Source organism: Chlorocebus sabaeus, chromosome 26 (genome assembly GCF_047675955.1).
Source record: "Chlorocebus sabaeus isolate Y175 chromosome 26, mChlSab1.0.hap1, whole genome shotgun sequence".
Lineage (NCBI taxonomy): Eukaryota > Metazoa > Chordata > Mammalia > Primates > Cercopithecidae > Chlorocebus > Chlorocebus sabaeus.
This window is the reverse complement of record NC_132929.1, coordinates 10,509,365-10,523,964: the sequence shown is the minus strand read 5'-3', so window position 1 is coordinate 10,523,964 and position 14,600 is coordinate 10,509,365. Positions and strand designations below refer to the sequence as shown.

Here is a 14,600-nt window from a genome sequence, read left to right as displayed (position 1 = left end):
TATTATTCCAAATATTACTTGGGACATACTTTACTTTTAAAAAATATTAATTAGACAACAAAGAATTCTTCATTACTGCAAATATTGCCTGGTACATACTTACATACAAAAAATTATTTGCTGTTAATCTGAAATTTAAATGTAACTGGGCATCCTGGAGTTTGTCTGTCAGCAGCCCTGTACCCATCCAAACCAGGATTCTCCCTGTTTGGACACTGAATAGCAAGGTAAGCCTTGCTGATCCTGAACCGGATAAAGCTGTCTTTGAATTTCATATTACAAACTCTTCTCAGACTATAATTTGAGACTTGGAAACATCCCTGCTGACTGATCTTATGCAACCTTATTTTTGGCACATTTTTGCTGCAGAAACACAGATCAAAATAATTTCCCAGCTTTGTAGGAAAATGAGAAACTCTGCTTTTTCTCTAGTGAGAGACAAGTGAACTGTGAAATGTCACTGTTGTGCTTTGTGCTGGGGTCCAGCATGGGACAGGTGTGTTTGGAAAGGAGGCACAGTAAATGGCTTCAGACAAGCAACATCTAGTGAGGAAGGAGAGCATGGTGGCCCAAGGGGATTTTAGTTGAGATAGGAGATACTACATACTTAGTGTTTCTATGGGCCCCAACCTATAGCAAGAAATAATTTTCTGCAGTGACCCAATACACACATCTGTATACATGTGATTGAAAGAAAGGTTTCATTAAACATTTACCATTACTTCACATACAATTACTATATGTAATGCCCACTAATTTTTCTACTCTATTTTGTTAAAAAGAAGAGAATTGATTGCACTCAGTTGATTTCACAGCCAAGTAGCACACGATTATTGGTTTAAAAAACACTGCACTAGAGGCGCACTACTTAAAGTAACTCCTCAGGGAACTGGCTAAGGTGGTCTCCGACAGAAAAGGAGCTTGCATCATGATGAAAATTCATGAGCTGCTTCCTTCATTGAGAAAAATCTTGCTCTGAAAACAATCTCTGCTAAACAGCATGCTTAGTGACATAGCTGATTTATGTTCTGGTGTCAGTTCTTTATCCTGTCATGATGGGTAACAAACAATTTGCAGATGGGCACCAGTCCCCAGATGACACTTTGAGAAGCAGTGTGCCTGCAGCACGTCACAGAAGAGATGAGACAAACCCATGGAGTGAGGGTCTGAGCAGCACAAAGGAGCAGATGATGAGCGACACTTGTAGTGCCCAAGAAGACTCATTGCTGAGACCAGGGGCCTGCTTTGGAGAAGGTGTGGACACTTTTCCAGGGGTCCTACATTACTCGGGAAGGAAATTCCTCTCAGACAACCTGCACAACAACAGAAATTTAATTCCTGCATGCAGAGGAAAGGATCAGTGACAGTATGAAAATTTGACTGCAAAGAATTAAATTGGTTACTCTTACCCTGAAAAAAGTAAACTCTGTCTCTCACTCTCTGTAATGTCTATGTCAAACCCTCTCCTTTCTCCTCAAATCGCCAGTTCCATCATCTGGTCTCCTCACTCCAGCTTAGTGACCTCGACTTGCACTTCACAGAGAAAACAGAAGCCATCAGAAGGGAGTTCCTTCATCTTTTCTCTGCCAAACCTACCAGTCTATCAGCACTACTCTCAACCTCCCTTCCCAAAGCATATACTGTGTGTTGACAAGGGGAGTGATGGGAACCTCCATTACCCCAACAATGGGGGGCTACACTCCCTTACATTTTGTATGCAAACTCTGGATTATACTGCTGTGTTCAATAGTCAGGGAAAAGACAAGCAAGCAACACTTAAAAAAATAGGTCCATAGGTCCATTTTGGCTGCTAAACAGTCTTATTCTAATTGCACTCTAAATCTCTGCATGTGAGAAGAAAAGAATATGAAACCACAAGGCCCTATCTCTCTTTAAGTACGTAAATACTTTAGTCACTCTTCAAAAGTTGTCTCTATATCATATTGATTGGTAGAAAACTATCAAATGCTAATCCTCCCATTTGTGATCAGATCCTATTCTGCCTGATGTCTCAGGCACTTAACCCTTCAGGTCTTTCTCTCCCACATCATCAATCATTCCCTCTCTACCAGAGCTTTTCCCAGGCATTCTAACATGCTGAGGTATGTCCATCTTTTTAAAAAATGTCTTTGTTTATTCCACATCCCCTCCAGTTACTGCACCCTCTATTCTTCACAGATTAGTTTCTCTAAAGAGTTGCCATCTTCACTGTATTAGTCTGCCTTCAGCACCCAAAACACATTTGTTACAAAAGTCACTAATGACTTCCACACTGCCTACTCTAATGGAGGCTTTTTGACTCTCATATTCCTCAATATTTTAGCTTATTTAGACACAGTTGCTCACCCCCTTATCCTTGAAACACTCTTTGATCTTGGCTTCCCTGGATAATACACCTACCTACCCTTTTGGCTGTTGCTCCAATCTTTCCACCATTGCTCCTTTAGCTTCTTGACTGGCTTACCATCCTCTAACTGATCTTTACCTGTTAGGAGATCTCCTCCCTCCCATCAAGAGAAAGATACCCCCTTAGTATTCCCCACCCAAGTAAATGGCAACTCTATCCACATGGTAGCTCCCTCAGCAAGTTCACTTTACTCTGTCTGCATTGCTATCACTTAACGCCAAGCCACTATCATTGTTCGCCTCTACTCTGAAAGTTTTCTTGTAGCTCTCCCTGTTTCCACTTTTGCACCCTACCTCCACCCCACCCATTAATTCATATAGCAACCATAGTCACATTTCTAAAACATTATTCACATTTTATCACTTCCCTCTTCAAAAAATAGCAAATCATTTCCCATAGAACTTATACTAGAATGCAAGCTCCTGAACATGGTCTCCTGAACATGGCCCTGTGTGATCAGCCCCTGCCCACCTCTCCAACCTTCTCTTCTTCCATTCTGTCTTTCACCCACTGCTCTCCCACCACACTGCCCTGCTTTTAATTTATTACAGGTTAATATCCTTCCTGCCTCAGATTCTTTGTACACCCTGTCCACACTTTTGGGATTGCCTCCCTTCCACTTCACCTGCATAACCCCTGCTCATCTCTCCTTCCAGTGGCAGCTGAAATGTTAATTCTTTAGGGAAGGCTACACCAAATATTCCACTCCCACTTCATCAATCTAACTCAATCACCTTTGATGGATAGATAAGAACTCTGTTAGCATGCTGAAATTTCTTCATAATGAATACTACAATTTATAATTACATAATTTCCTCTGTGGTTTTTGTTTGTTCGTTTGCTTGCTTGCTTAATATCTGTTTTTCCCATTTAACTTCAAGTTCCATGAGGCTACTGCCTGGACCAGAATTGGTAGCATTAGTAAATGCTCTGCAACTTTTAAATGAGTGAATGAGAAATATGTTCACTAATTGTTTAAATTATGTGCCAAATATTGAAAAATGGTCTCTTTTTCAACATGAAGCTTGCTGACAAATACACTCCACACAGTTATGTGTGCACAATGGGTTAAACACCTGTGTATTAATGTCTACCAGTTGTGTGCCAGAATGGGCTTATATAAGCTTGATAGAGTCAATTCTGGGCATCTCTTACAGTTTAATGTTCAGAGATATCATTTTGGTAGCAAATATCATAAATCAGGACTTTTCATTTCCTTTGGAGAGTTAGTTTACCAGCACACTATTTGTGTCTACTATATACCAATGCCATGTTAGGTATAATGGAGCCACTGTAAAAAATAAGTCATATTTCCCATCCAGGGGAAATTTCCAGTCTAGTTTAGGAAACATGATATACATCAGGATTCAAGGAGCATTAGGGTATAGCTGTGCAGTGTGAATGCATCCATGGTGAGGAAAGGACAAGATCGGTATAGGCTGGATTAGGTATCAGTGGACATCCAGAGAGTGAAACCAACTCTGAGACTGATGGATGGAGAAGATCTCTTCTGTAGCTAGAAAGGACCACAGAGGGCAATCTTGATAGAGGAGCAGCAAGGACCTGGGGCTACTCATGAGTCAGAGTAACTGTAGTTACAATGGAAGTGGGAAGAAGGAGGGGAAAGTGTCTTACCTGGAAAGAGTTGCTCTTGACTTGCTCTTCTTCCTCAATGTAATTTTGGTAAATTGAATCCTATTTTTTAAATGAAGAAACTGGAAATCTTAGAATTCTTAGGGTGAGTCCTATTTGAAAAAGATGGTGTTTAAAGGGCAAGCTTCCTCTTTTTCAGATTTAAGTTTTTCTTGAATAACTTCCTGGAAACCACTTACATCTCTACTACATCCTATCAGGCACTTCACTACCTGTTGGATGCCCTGGCAAGTTAAAGACTTCCCTTATCTCTGCCCCTCTGTCTCTATATTTGTGAAATAAAGTGGTCCAACTTGATCATCTCTAAAGTGCTTTAGAGCTCAGAAAAATCGCATGGTCCTCAATAGTTAGACATGTGAACCATATTTCTAAGTGTGTCTAAGAAGAAGGCCGGGACACACCATTCTGAAATGTCTCTTCCTTTGATCAAAAGACTCTCAGGGACTCTCTGTGGGGATAAAAGAAAGAGGTAAAATGATCCTCTTGCTACAGAGTCAGGTACATTTTCTTTTAGCCAAAGAAGACATTCAGCATCTGAAGATGGCAGATACAAGGGGTTTTCCTCATGAACACCACCAGGTAAATTCTGTGATCACTTGACAGGGAAATAATGTCACCATTTTTAAATCAACAGGAAAAGAGCAGAGCAGAAAGTTGGAAAGATGATATATCCTGTGGCCAGACTGCATAAAATTGACTGGAGAAACTAATCAAATCAGACTTGATAAAGCTGATGCTGCCGTATATCCCCTGTGCCTAGAAGCCTTGTCAGAGCTGGTCTACCATTCATCCTGACTTAGGATACAGCCTGACTCCTTCACCTAATCTGAATAGCAGTCCAGCTGCATGCATTTCAATTACGTTGATTTTTTCACATTACAGTTAAATAGAACACAATGCTTCTGATGATGCTAAGTGTGGCAAAAGGCTGATGTCTACTGAAGGGACCTGCTCCAGGTTGCCTATAGAATCCCCCAGTAGGGCTGGTTCTGGGCTCTCAAGGCTGCCTTTTCTCTCTCCCTCCATGCTTCCCCCACATCCCTCAGGGCAGAAAGAGCTGATGCTAGGTTGGCCTCTTAAGTCCACTCATCCCGAGCCAGCCTGAAGCTGCGGTGTAGCAGGGAGCTAGCCTGACATCTTTTCTCCGGTCAGCATAGCCCAGCTGTTGCTCTGCATTGCTGCAGGAAGCCATGTTGACTTGTGGTTCAGACAGAGGCAAGGCTCAAGTCTTTGAGTCTGTAGTTCCCCAGCCCTGTTGGCTGCAGCCATGGCAGAAAACGGGAGTCAGGGCTACCCCAGAGGACAACTGGACATTTGTTTCAGCCTGAATCTTTTAATTTGTTTCAGTCGCAGGATGAAGACAGTAAAAATCTGGTGCTCAGGATGGCTCAGTTCACTGTATATTTAATGAGTTTCTGCACTAAGGGTATCAAGGCAAGTGAGGTGGGCTAAGGGGAATAAAGACACAGTTTCTGCGTTTGAAGAGTTCACAGTTAAATGTGTGAGATTTTACATGCAAAATACTTTTAGTGAAACAGGACAAATAACAATATAAAAATATGCACAGGTTGCTGTGGGGGCCTAAAGGTGTGATCTTAGACCACAAGAAGCTGTTCCTTGAGCTGTTGTGAAGGATGAGGAAGAGCCAGATGAAGCAAGTTAGAAAGAGAGTTCTGTGACAAGAGAACTTCACAAACCGTAAACAGCAGGGCATGATGGGATTGGTGCAGAAAAAGTGTAAAGTAGAAGACAGGGCTTGGGAGATACAGAGCTGAGGAGGGAGGCAGCAGTCAGTCAGAAAGGGACCCCAGGGCCTCGGAACGAAACTGGGCTTTACTCTGTAGGGGTCTGGCAGCTGTTGAAGGATTTTGAGTAAGGAAGTGAATGACCTATTTGCATAGATAGATCCCTCTGGTGCAGGGAGAGGGTGTGTTTAAGGAGGGCAACACTAAAGGCAGGCAGATTCATTAGGTTTGTGCAAAGACACGGGAGTTCCAGGGCAGTGGTAGTAGGGGTAGAAAGGAGTGGGTGAATCTAGGAGGTATTTAAAAAGTAAGATCAGAAGAACTAGAAAAACTTGATGATAGACTGGATATGGCGGGTGAGATGGTGAAGCAGAGGGATTCGTGTAGAATGACTGCCAGGTTTATTGCCTGGGTGATGTGGACAAGGCTACATTTCTCATATTATGTATCTTATAAAATGCTGCTGCTGAATGTGAGGAGGTATTGTGTGAAAAGTGGCTGTATCCTCACATAATTTTGAGAAGTTCTGGCTTAAACCGAACTAAAATAGTAATGGATCTCTCTACTGCAGGACTTCTCAGAGCCTTTAATATGCAAATAGTATCAAAATTGTAATAACTGATATTATTAAGCACTTATATGAGCTTCACTTACTATGCATTCAGAGCTCTTAGCAAATTGGAAGGAAGCAAAGTCCTGGAGAAAACTTCTGAAACTGAAAGTGACATGTGAGCAAGTATATAAACACAAACTAATAATGTAGTAATATGGGTTAATGAAGCAAGAAGCTTCAAGTACACATAGTTCAAGCCAAAGGCATTGTGGGAAATGGCCAAGTAGAGGGCTAAATATTTTATAGTCATTATTTCAGGTTCCCATAGCAATGCTGTGTGGTACATATTTTGTACCTGTTTTACAAGTAGGGAAACTGGGTCTCATAAGCTAACTCATTAAACAACTAACCAAAGCTCACCCCACATCTAACGAGGGGTAGAATATCATCCTTAACAATTTCCATGTGCTAAGATACATGGTGAATCTGCCCGGGAGGGATAGAGCACTCAGTGTCTCCCAAGCTTAAGTGACCACAGAACCTTGTGTTTATGGAGTATCTCATGGGATAAGTTTGGAGCACATTTTATAGAGACTAGTGCTATTAACTAAGATCAGAAATACACATTTATAAAGGGAAAATTGCATTTACGCAAATCATGGTTGCATAAGGTTAAAGCTTTCCATAATAGAAACATAACTAACATGTTATAGAAATTCAAAATAGGCAGAGATTATTTTCAATATTGATGTTCATTCAGGGAAGATGATCAGTTTAGATGTTGTTACGTGCAAGTAACAGAAGACCCAGCTAAAAATAGCAAAATAAAGAAATGTATTAAAGCACATCACAGAAGTCTAGAGGTAGAACAATTCCATTGTTGGTTAATTCAGTGACTCCACGTCATCAAGGAAGCAAGGTTTTTTACTGCTTTGCCATCCTCAATGGGCTAAATTACCCTCCTACGCCCTGTGGTGGCCAACACAGTTCCAGGATGCAGACTGCAGCACAGGAGGTGAGGGCTGATATGAGAGTGCTGAGACTACCACTGGATTCTCATCAGGGCTCTCAGCAATGAGTGGTTGAAGAAGCCATCCATGTTACTAGGAAGACACCTCTTTAGACTCCAAGAAGAAACTGAAGCTTCCTGTTGAAACATTTCTCGAGTCCACTGCCATCTAAGGAGTGAACTAGGCAAAGCCAACACAGACGCAAAGTACTTAGGTTGAGGAAGACAAAGCTGCCATGAGCAAGTACACAGCTGTTGTCGAACTGAGGATGCCGGAGGGAAGCCACACCTCTGGGAGGACTGCTCTTCAAGCTAATCCCAATGCAAGAAGTGTCCCGATACACATGGCTGGGGCCAAGAGCACTGTGGACCCAGAGAAGACACACAGATAGTAAAAGTTTATCATCAGTTCCCTAGTGGGTTATGTGATTGACTGTCACGTGGGACCTTAGAAAAGAGGTATGTTGAGTGTATGGTCAACCAATTCTGAAAAATCCTAATGTTATCCTCCTATCTGAGTCATAAAAACACTTCAAGGTTTGTATTTAGAAGTATCTAGACTAGGTGAGACCTGTTTCTAGCTCAGATTGATTCTAAGAATCAAAGTGAGCAGAATTTAAGAACTCTGTCTTATAGAGGTTCATTTCTGAATTGCAAAAGCATTTGGTAAATGGTAAGCCCCCATGCAAATAGTGTCCCTGAGTATCAGGAAATATATTTCATGAGTCCTTGGAATGCATTTTGGAGGAAAAGAAATCTAGAAGAATAGGCTGGATGCAATCACACCTGTAATCCCAGCACTTTGGGAGGCCGAGGCTGGCAGATCACCTGAGTTCAAAAGCAGCCTGGGCAACATGGCAAAACCCTGTCTCTAAAAAATACAAATATCAGTCAGGTGTAGTGGTGTGCACGTGCAGTCCCAGCTACTCAGGAGGCTGAGGTGGAAGGATTGCTTGAGCCCCAGAGGCAGACGTTGCAGTGAGCCAACATCATGCCATTCACTCCAGCCCTGGTGACAGAGTGAGACCCCCATCTCAAAACATATATATATATATACACACACATATGTATGTGTGTATGTGTGTGTATATATATATATATATAAAGTTAGGGATTGAAAATAAGGGTAAGGTAAAATAAAGTAAATGTGAGACAGTTTATACAATAGAAAACAAGGAAATTTGACCAAGAGAACACCTCCAATGTGAACTTTCTCATAGATAATTTCTGTTTTTCAAAGGTATAAGAGGTGTGACAGAGTCGATGGATCCTCCTCTTATGATGCAACGATGACCATGTAATGGAGTAACAGGGCAAAAACAGTCAGAAGGCATCTCACCAGCAGCCTCTGGAAGAGCTCTATAGTCAAATAGTTTGGAGTTTCAACTTTTAAGGCAGAAGATGACAGTGAAGCGTACTCAGTTCAGATTTCATCTGCCAGTGTTGAAAGGTTGATGAGAAAGGACTGCTGTGCTGAAGAGCAAAGTTTCCAAAAACAGAATAGCTCAACCTACAAAATGATGTTAGAGAGAAGTTGCAGAGGAGCATGCGAAGGCCAAGGACCTAAAAAGGCAAAGCAAGCATGGGGAAGTGGGGCTGAAAAGGCCACAAATATTTATGGGGCATGCAGCTGCTCTGCAAAGTGCTTTCACATGTCAAATCATTTAATTGGGAAGGTATAATCTCAAAGCCATATCAAATAGCGTTTAGAGTTACAAAACAGAATTTATATTTCAGGCTAAAAGCAATATCAGGGTTAGAAGGAAGCGACACTGCCCGAGAAATAGATGTGGGAAGAAGGGCCATAGCAACAATGTGTCTTGAATGGGCCAGAAGAACCGATTCTTGGCCGAGGTTATCGGGAAAATACTTGGGCATATGTTGTGATCATAAGCAAAGAGTTTATTGCATCTTATTGAAAAGCACGTGTGGAGTCAGGGGGATTTCTTTTCTCTACTTTGAGGTTACAAGTGGAAGGGTCTACAGCTTCCGGCTCCACCAGGAAGCTCTCCTCTTCCAGGAAAGAGGAGTAGCTTATAGGATGGTAAGCTTGGAAGAAGCTGAAGGTGCTTGGCCCATCCTTTCCTCCTTCCTCTTTGGGGATTTGCCACCTACAAAAAGCACATGTCTCACTCTGCGCTTCCACAGCACCCAGAGGAGAAACCTGTATACCTGACTCCGTCCTGACTGATTGGGGAGTTAAGTCTCTTGCAGCGGGGCATATTTGGGAATCCATTTGTTGCCGCACATGTAAATCATGGCCTTCAAGTTCAGCTGACCCTGTAGCAGAAACACAGGTGATATTTTTATGTCCATCTATCGGACTCCCACATCTACATTTCAATTGTTTCTAAACTTAAAAAGGAGGTGATGGATACTATTTCTGGCTTCCTGAAATCTTTTAATTGGGGAGTGAGGAGAAACAGAATCAAAACTTTTAAAAACATAATCACGTGTAGTTAGTCCACACTTGCTTAACCAAATTAAGTTAGATTCTATTTTCTGGCATTCAAGTCCATTTACGATCTGAAACTAATATATCCTTGCATGTCATCTGACTCCACCTCCCTGGGTACTCAGTACCCTCCAGTAGCATCAAGCAGAAAAGCGCTCAGCACTTCTTTTTCTCTCTGTAAGCCTTCTACCTTGCTTCTGTCCTTCTCTTATATTTTTACAGATGTTTCATTTCATTCTTTCTTGCCTTTCTCATAATCTTGACTCATAACTATGCTCCTGTTTTCTTTTTGTTTTATTTATTTATTTTTTTCCATTAGTATACTCCAGTAAATTCTCTCACAGCCAGGAATGTCTATTTTGGTTTGTAAATCCTTTGACTCTACCTGATTTCTTGAGAGATTTCTGCATATCATCGCATGTTCATGTGTCTCACCTGTTGGATGTTTTTGGGTTTTTTTTCCTGTCCTAGAAGAAGTGTGCTTATCCTCTGCTGCCTTCTGACAGGATTAACGTCAGCAATTCTTGGGCTGTATCTTTTACTTTACATTTGACTATCTGTAATTTTTCTTCCATACAAATCAGATCTTGCATATCATTTCTCCTAGCTCACTCCCTTTTGAAAGTACAAATGACCAAGGTACAATAAGTAAGCAATGTTTTATTCTGTTATGTTACATTCTGATTCTATATGTTTGGTTTCATGAATCACTTTATTATTTCAAGCCCATTCTTTCGCTTTTCTCCAAGGTTGTGATTAAAATTCTGTTCTAAAGCCAACTTCTTAATCTAAGTAGAAATGGCTTGCAAACCTTAAGTACTTGAAATCCCTTTCTCTTTCCTTGTTGGTAGTTGGTAGAAACGTTTCTTGATAATTTATACTGCAATCCTGTATTCATAGATATGGGGAAATGGATAGATTTATGAATAGATGTATGCTCCCAATTTTCCCCTTTTCTTCTCCCTTTCCTACTAGCACCAGGTAAATAAGAATGCACAAGCTTTCTCTTTCTAAAATGGAGAATATTTAGAGATGGGAGCCTCTGATAAAGGCTGGAGAAAAGAGCTGGACTTAGCAGAGAGGCTATGGTGATCAACCGAGTAAAGAGCTGGGTGAAGAGGAGCAAACATCTGAAGAAAAAGCCAAAAGAGAGAAAAAAATAGGTTGATATGCAAGAAGTTCCAGAACATCCTTTTGCATATGAGAAATACAGAGGGAAAGAATGATTTTGAGAAGTTTCTGTGAAGAAATTGCCAGTAGTGGAGGCACAAATGAACAATGAGAAATCAACAGGTCTACTCCTAGTAGAATATTTTCATCGGCATCACTTAAAAGTAAAACATAATGGAGATCTACTCAGAGAAGAAAGCAGTTAACCCCCAAATCCTAAATTTTTGTGGATTTGTGATACTTACATTCATTAACTTTAACAATGAACCTAGTCCTAAGTGCATAATGTGCCTTTAATTATATGCTAATGGTAATATGAAGTCATCACGCTAACTAGGTATAAAATATATTTCTTTCACCCTTAAATCATCCTGTTTTGTATTTGATTAAAAATGAGTGGAATATATTAATAAAGGAAAACATGTATGTGATTTATGAAGAAAACATAAGAATACTCTGAGAGCAGGCACTCACAATTTTTATTGACAGGGTTCATGATCAAAATTGTTTCAAGTGTACTCATTTATATTATACTACTTTTCGTAGCTCCAGTCTCAAACATGTGTCCAGGACTTCCTTGGTGCTTTGCACTCTGAAAAAGAAACGGAATGAGGAGATAAGACAATTAAGAGGCAAGTAAACCTTAAGCAAAGCTTCCCTGATTCTCTTATTTAAAATAGTAGCCTTTTGGTGGCTCACGCCCATAATCCAGCACTTTGGGAGGCTGAGGTGGGTGGATCGCTTGAACCCAGGAGTTAGAGAGCAGCCTGGGCAACATGGCGAAACCTCATCTCACAAAATATACAAAAATTTAGCCAGGTGTGGTGGCATGTGCCTCTTATCTCAGCTGAGGTGAAGGATTGCTTGAGCCCAGAGGTTGAGGCTGCAGAGAGCCACGACACACCACTGCACTCTAGCCTGGGCATGGGACTGAGACCCTGTCTCAAAAAAAAATGTAGCCCATGCCATTCTCTATGCCGATCCTAACTTAATTTCTCTCCCCAGCACTTATCACCTTTTCATATCCTGTTACATTTCTTTATTCATTCCACTTATCATCTATCTCTCTCCCACCAGTCTGTATGCTCCATGAAGATGAATGAATGTTGGTTAAATGAATGAATGAAATATCCATTCCTCTCTGAGAAGCAATTCCGAGAACACCTATGCTTGTAGATTTGGTAGCAATTCTAAGCCCCTGAGTCTTCAGCAAGGTTGGCCTTAGGTAAAGTTGCGAAGGTGGGAAATCTTCAGCATCTTTCCAGCTCTGTTGCTCATGCTCTCATGCTGCTTTCTGGCTGCTCCGAGGAGATGTAACGCTTCCCTCCCCTGTCAGCTGGGTGCTCAGTATACTATACTTCTCCTCCTCGTCCCCTGATTCATGCATGCCCTAGGGTTTTGTTTTGGATATAGTTTCCCAATGCATCGATGTGCTGCACTGGGCCATAGACTGATGTGACCAGGTACACACTTACTTTATAACTGATGGAGCGATACCTCAGCAGGAGAGCTGCCAGTGTAGTGCAGGAACATACCCAGCTCCATGGCAGGCGGGTATGGAATCCAGAGCAGAGAGATCTTTGGGTGGGACAGTTTGGGGCATCCTCAAACCACCCTACTGGGGGGCAGCTGCCTTGGCACCAGCCTCGATCATCAGGGCTATGCAGACCACACCCTTCTGACTGCTCCTGCGTCTCTAGAAATTGCTAAGTTGAGAAATGGGCTGATGTTAATAATCAATAGGTATTGGATGGGCATTGCTTCCTGTCCGTAAGTCTTTGGATAAAGGGCCTGAATCTGAGATGCAGACTTTTCAGGCTCTGGGTAGTTGTTGTCAACAGAGGCAAAGAAGGAAGCTCTTCTGTGTTTTTTTCTGCTCTAGTTGGTACTGAGTGTTGCAGTCACTAACCAGGACTGAGCATGGTATTCCCTAACTCGAATCTTACAGGAAAAGGCGTTTGAAATCTCTGTGTGCCTGAAAACCGGTGACTTGTTTTTCTGGCATGAGTTTGGTTTCTAAATAAAGCAACAGATGTTTTGCTTTTGCCTCTTTCCTTTCTGTCCAGGGCTCCTAATGTGGGTGATATTAACCAAGTGTGACAGGTTTCAGGTTTTTATTTATAGCAGTGGAGAACTGTTTTCATGTGTTTGCAGAGTTCTGGGCTTCTGAAGCTGTCTTTCTTCAGCTTCAACTTAAAATCTTGAAGGGTAGAAGTTAAGAAGCTTGAAGGTTCTGAAGATAGGAGCCGTGTTCAGAGGGGAAAAGAGAACATGAGGAATCTGATGAAACTTCTCATCTCTTTCACTGAGGCAAGATACCTAACGGCTTAGCTGGAAATGTGAGGCTTGTATCTATAAAAATCTTTACACCCTTATAGTAGAAGGCCTCTTATTTGAAACCATCAAAACTGTTAAAGATTGAAAAATTTTATTAAATTGAGCAATCAAAACAATGCCTACCTTAAGCATTTATTTTAGCACATATATATGTGTGTGTGTGTGTGTGTGTATATATATATATATTCATTTACCAATCATTTGATATAGAGCCACAGCCTTTTACTTTGAGATGAGTCTGCCGCTTATAGTTCTATATTACCTTTTTAAAATAAACTACATCCGTAATGCAGTTTCTTTAATTTGTAGTCATCATTTCTCAAGTGGAAAAATAACACTTGCAAGCCAGGTGCGGTGGCTCACACCTGTAATTCCAGCACTTTGGAAGGCTGAGGATCACTTGAGCTGAGGAGTTCAAGACCAGCCTGGGCAACATAGGGAGACCCCATCTCTACAAAAACTAAAAAAATTAGGCAGGTGTCACACACCTGTGTTCCCAGCTACTCAGGAGGCTGAGGTGGGAGGATCATGTGAGCCCAGGAGATCAAGGCTGCAGTGAGCCATAGTCATGCCACTGCACTCCAGCCTGAGTGACAGAGTGAGACTCTGCCTCAAACATTTCAAACCAAACCTAACAAAAAACACTTGCAAAGCACTTTAAGTACATCTTCCTTCTAGATTTTTGCAAATTCCACCCACCTCCCACCATCACCACATACACACTGCCCAGTCTTTAATGTTGGTTTCTCCTACATCTAAATTGATAACAATTTTTAAAATTCAAATATATTTTTGTTGCGTTATTCCAAAGCATTTCAACTATATTTTTATAGAACAATCCCCTTTCTGTTAAAACTCCTTTTTAAAACATTGAAATGTAACTTAAACTGCATGTATTTAAATCGTACAATTTAATAATTTTTATATACGTGTATACCTGTGAAACCATCACCATAATCAGGATAATGAACCTGTTCATCACCGTAGAAGTTTCCTCGTGTCGGCCGGGCGCGGTGGCTCAAGCCTGTAATCCCAGCACTTTGGGAGGCCCAGACGGGTGGATCACGAGGTCAGGAGATCGAGACCATCCTGGCTAGCACGGTGAAACCCCGTCCCTACTAAAAAATACACAAAACTAGCCGGCTGAGGTGGCGGGCGCCTGTAGTCCCAGCTACTTGGGAGGCTGAGGCAGGAGAATGGCGTAAACCCGGGAGGTGGAGCTTGCAGTGAGCTGAGATCCGGCCACTGCACTCCAGCCTGGGGGACAGAGA

At 41.6% G+C, this 14,600-nt stretch overlaps 1 long non-coding RNA gene across 1 annotated transcript; it reads right to left on the bottom strand.

Annotated features, from left to right (window-relative positions):
- Positions 1 to 11,450: 11,450 nt before the first annotated feature.
- Positions 11,451 to 14,600, bottom strand: LOC140710374 (uncharacterized). The gene is made up of 3 exons (XR_012091350.1): positions 14,267 to 14,600; positions 12,468 to 12,698; positions 11,451 to 11,584 (listed from the first exon to the last, which is right to left on the bottom strand). It is a non-coding gene; the product is annotated as an uncharacterized lncRNA (long non-coding RNA).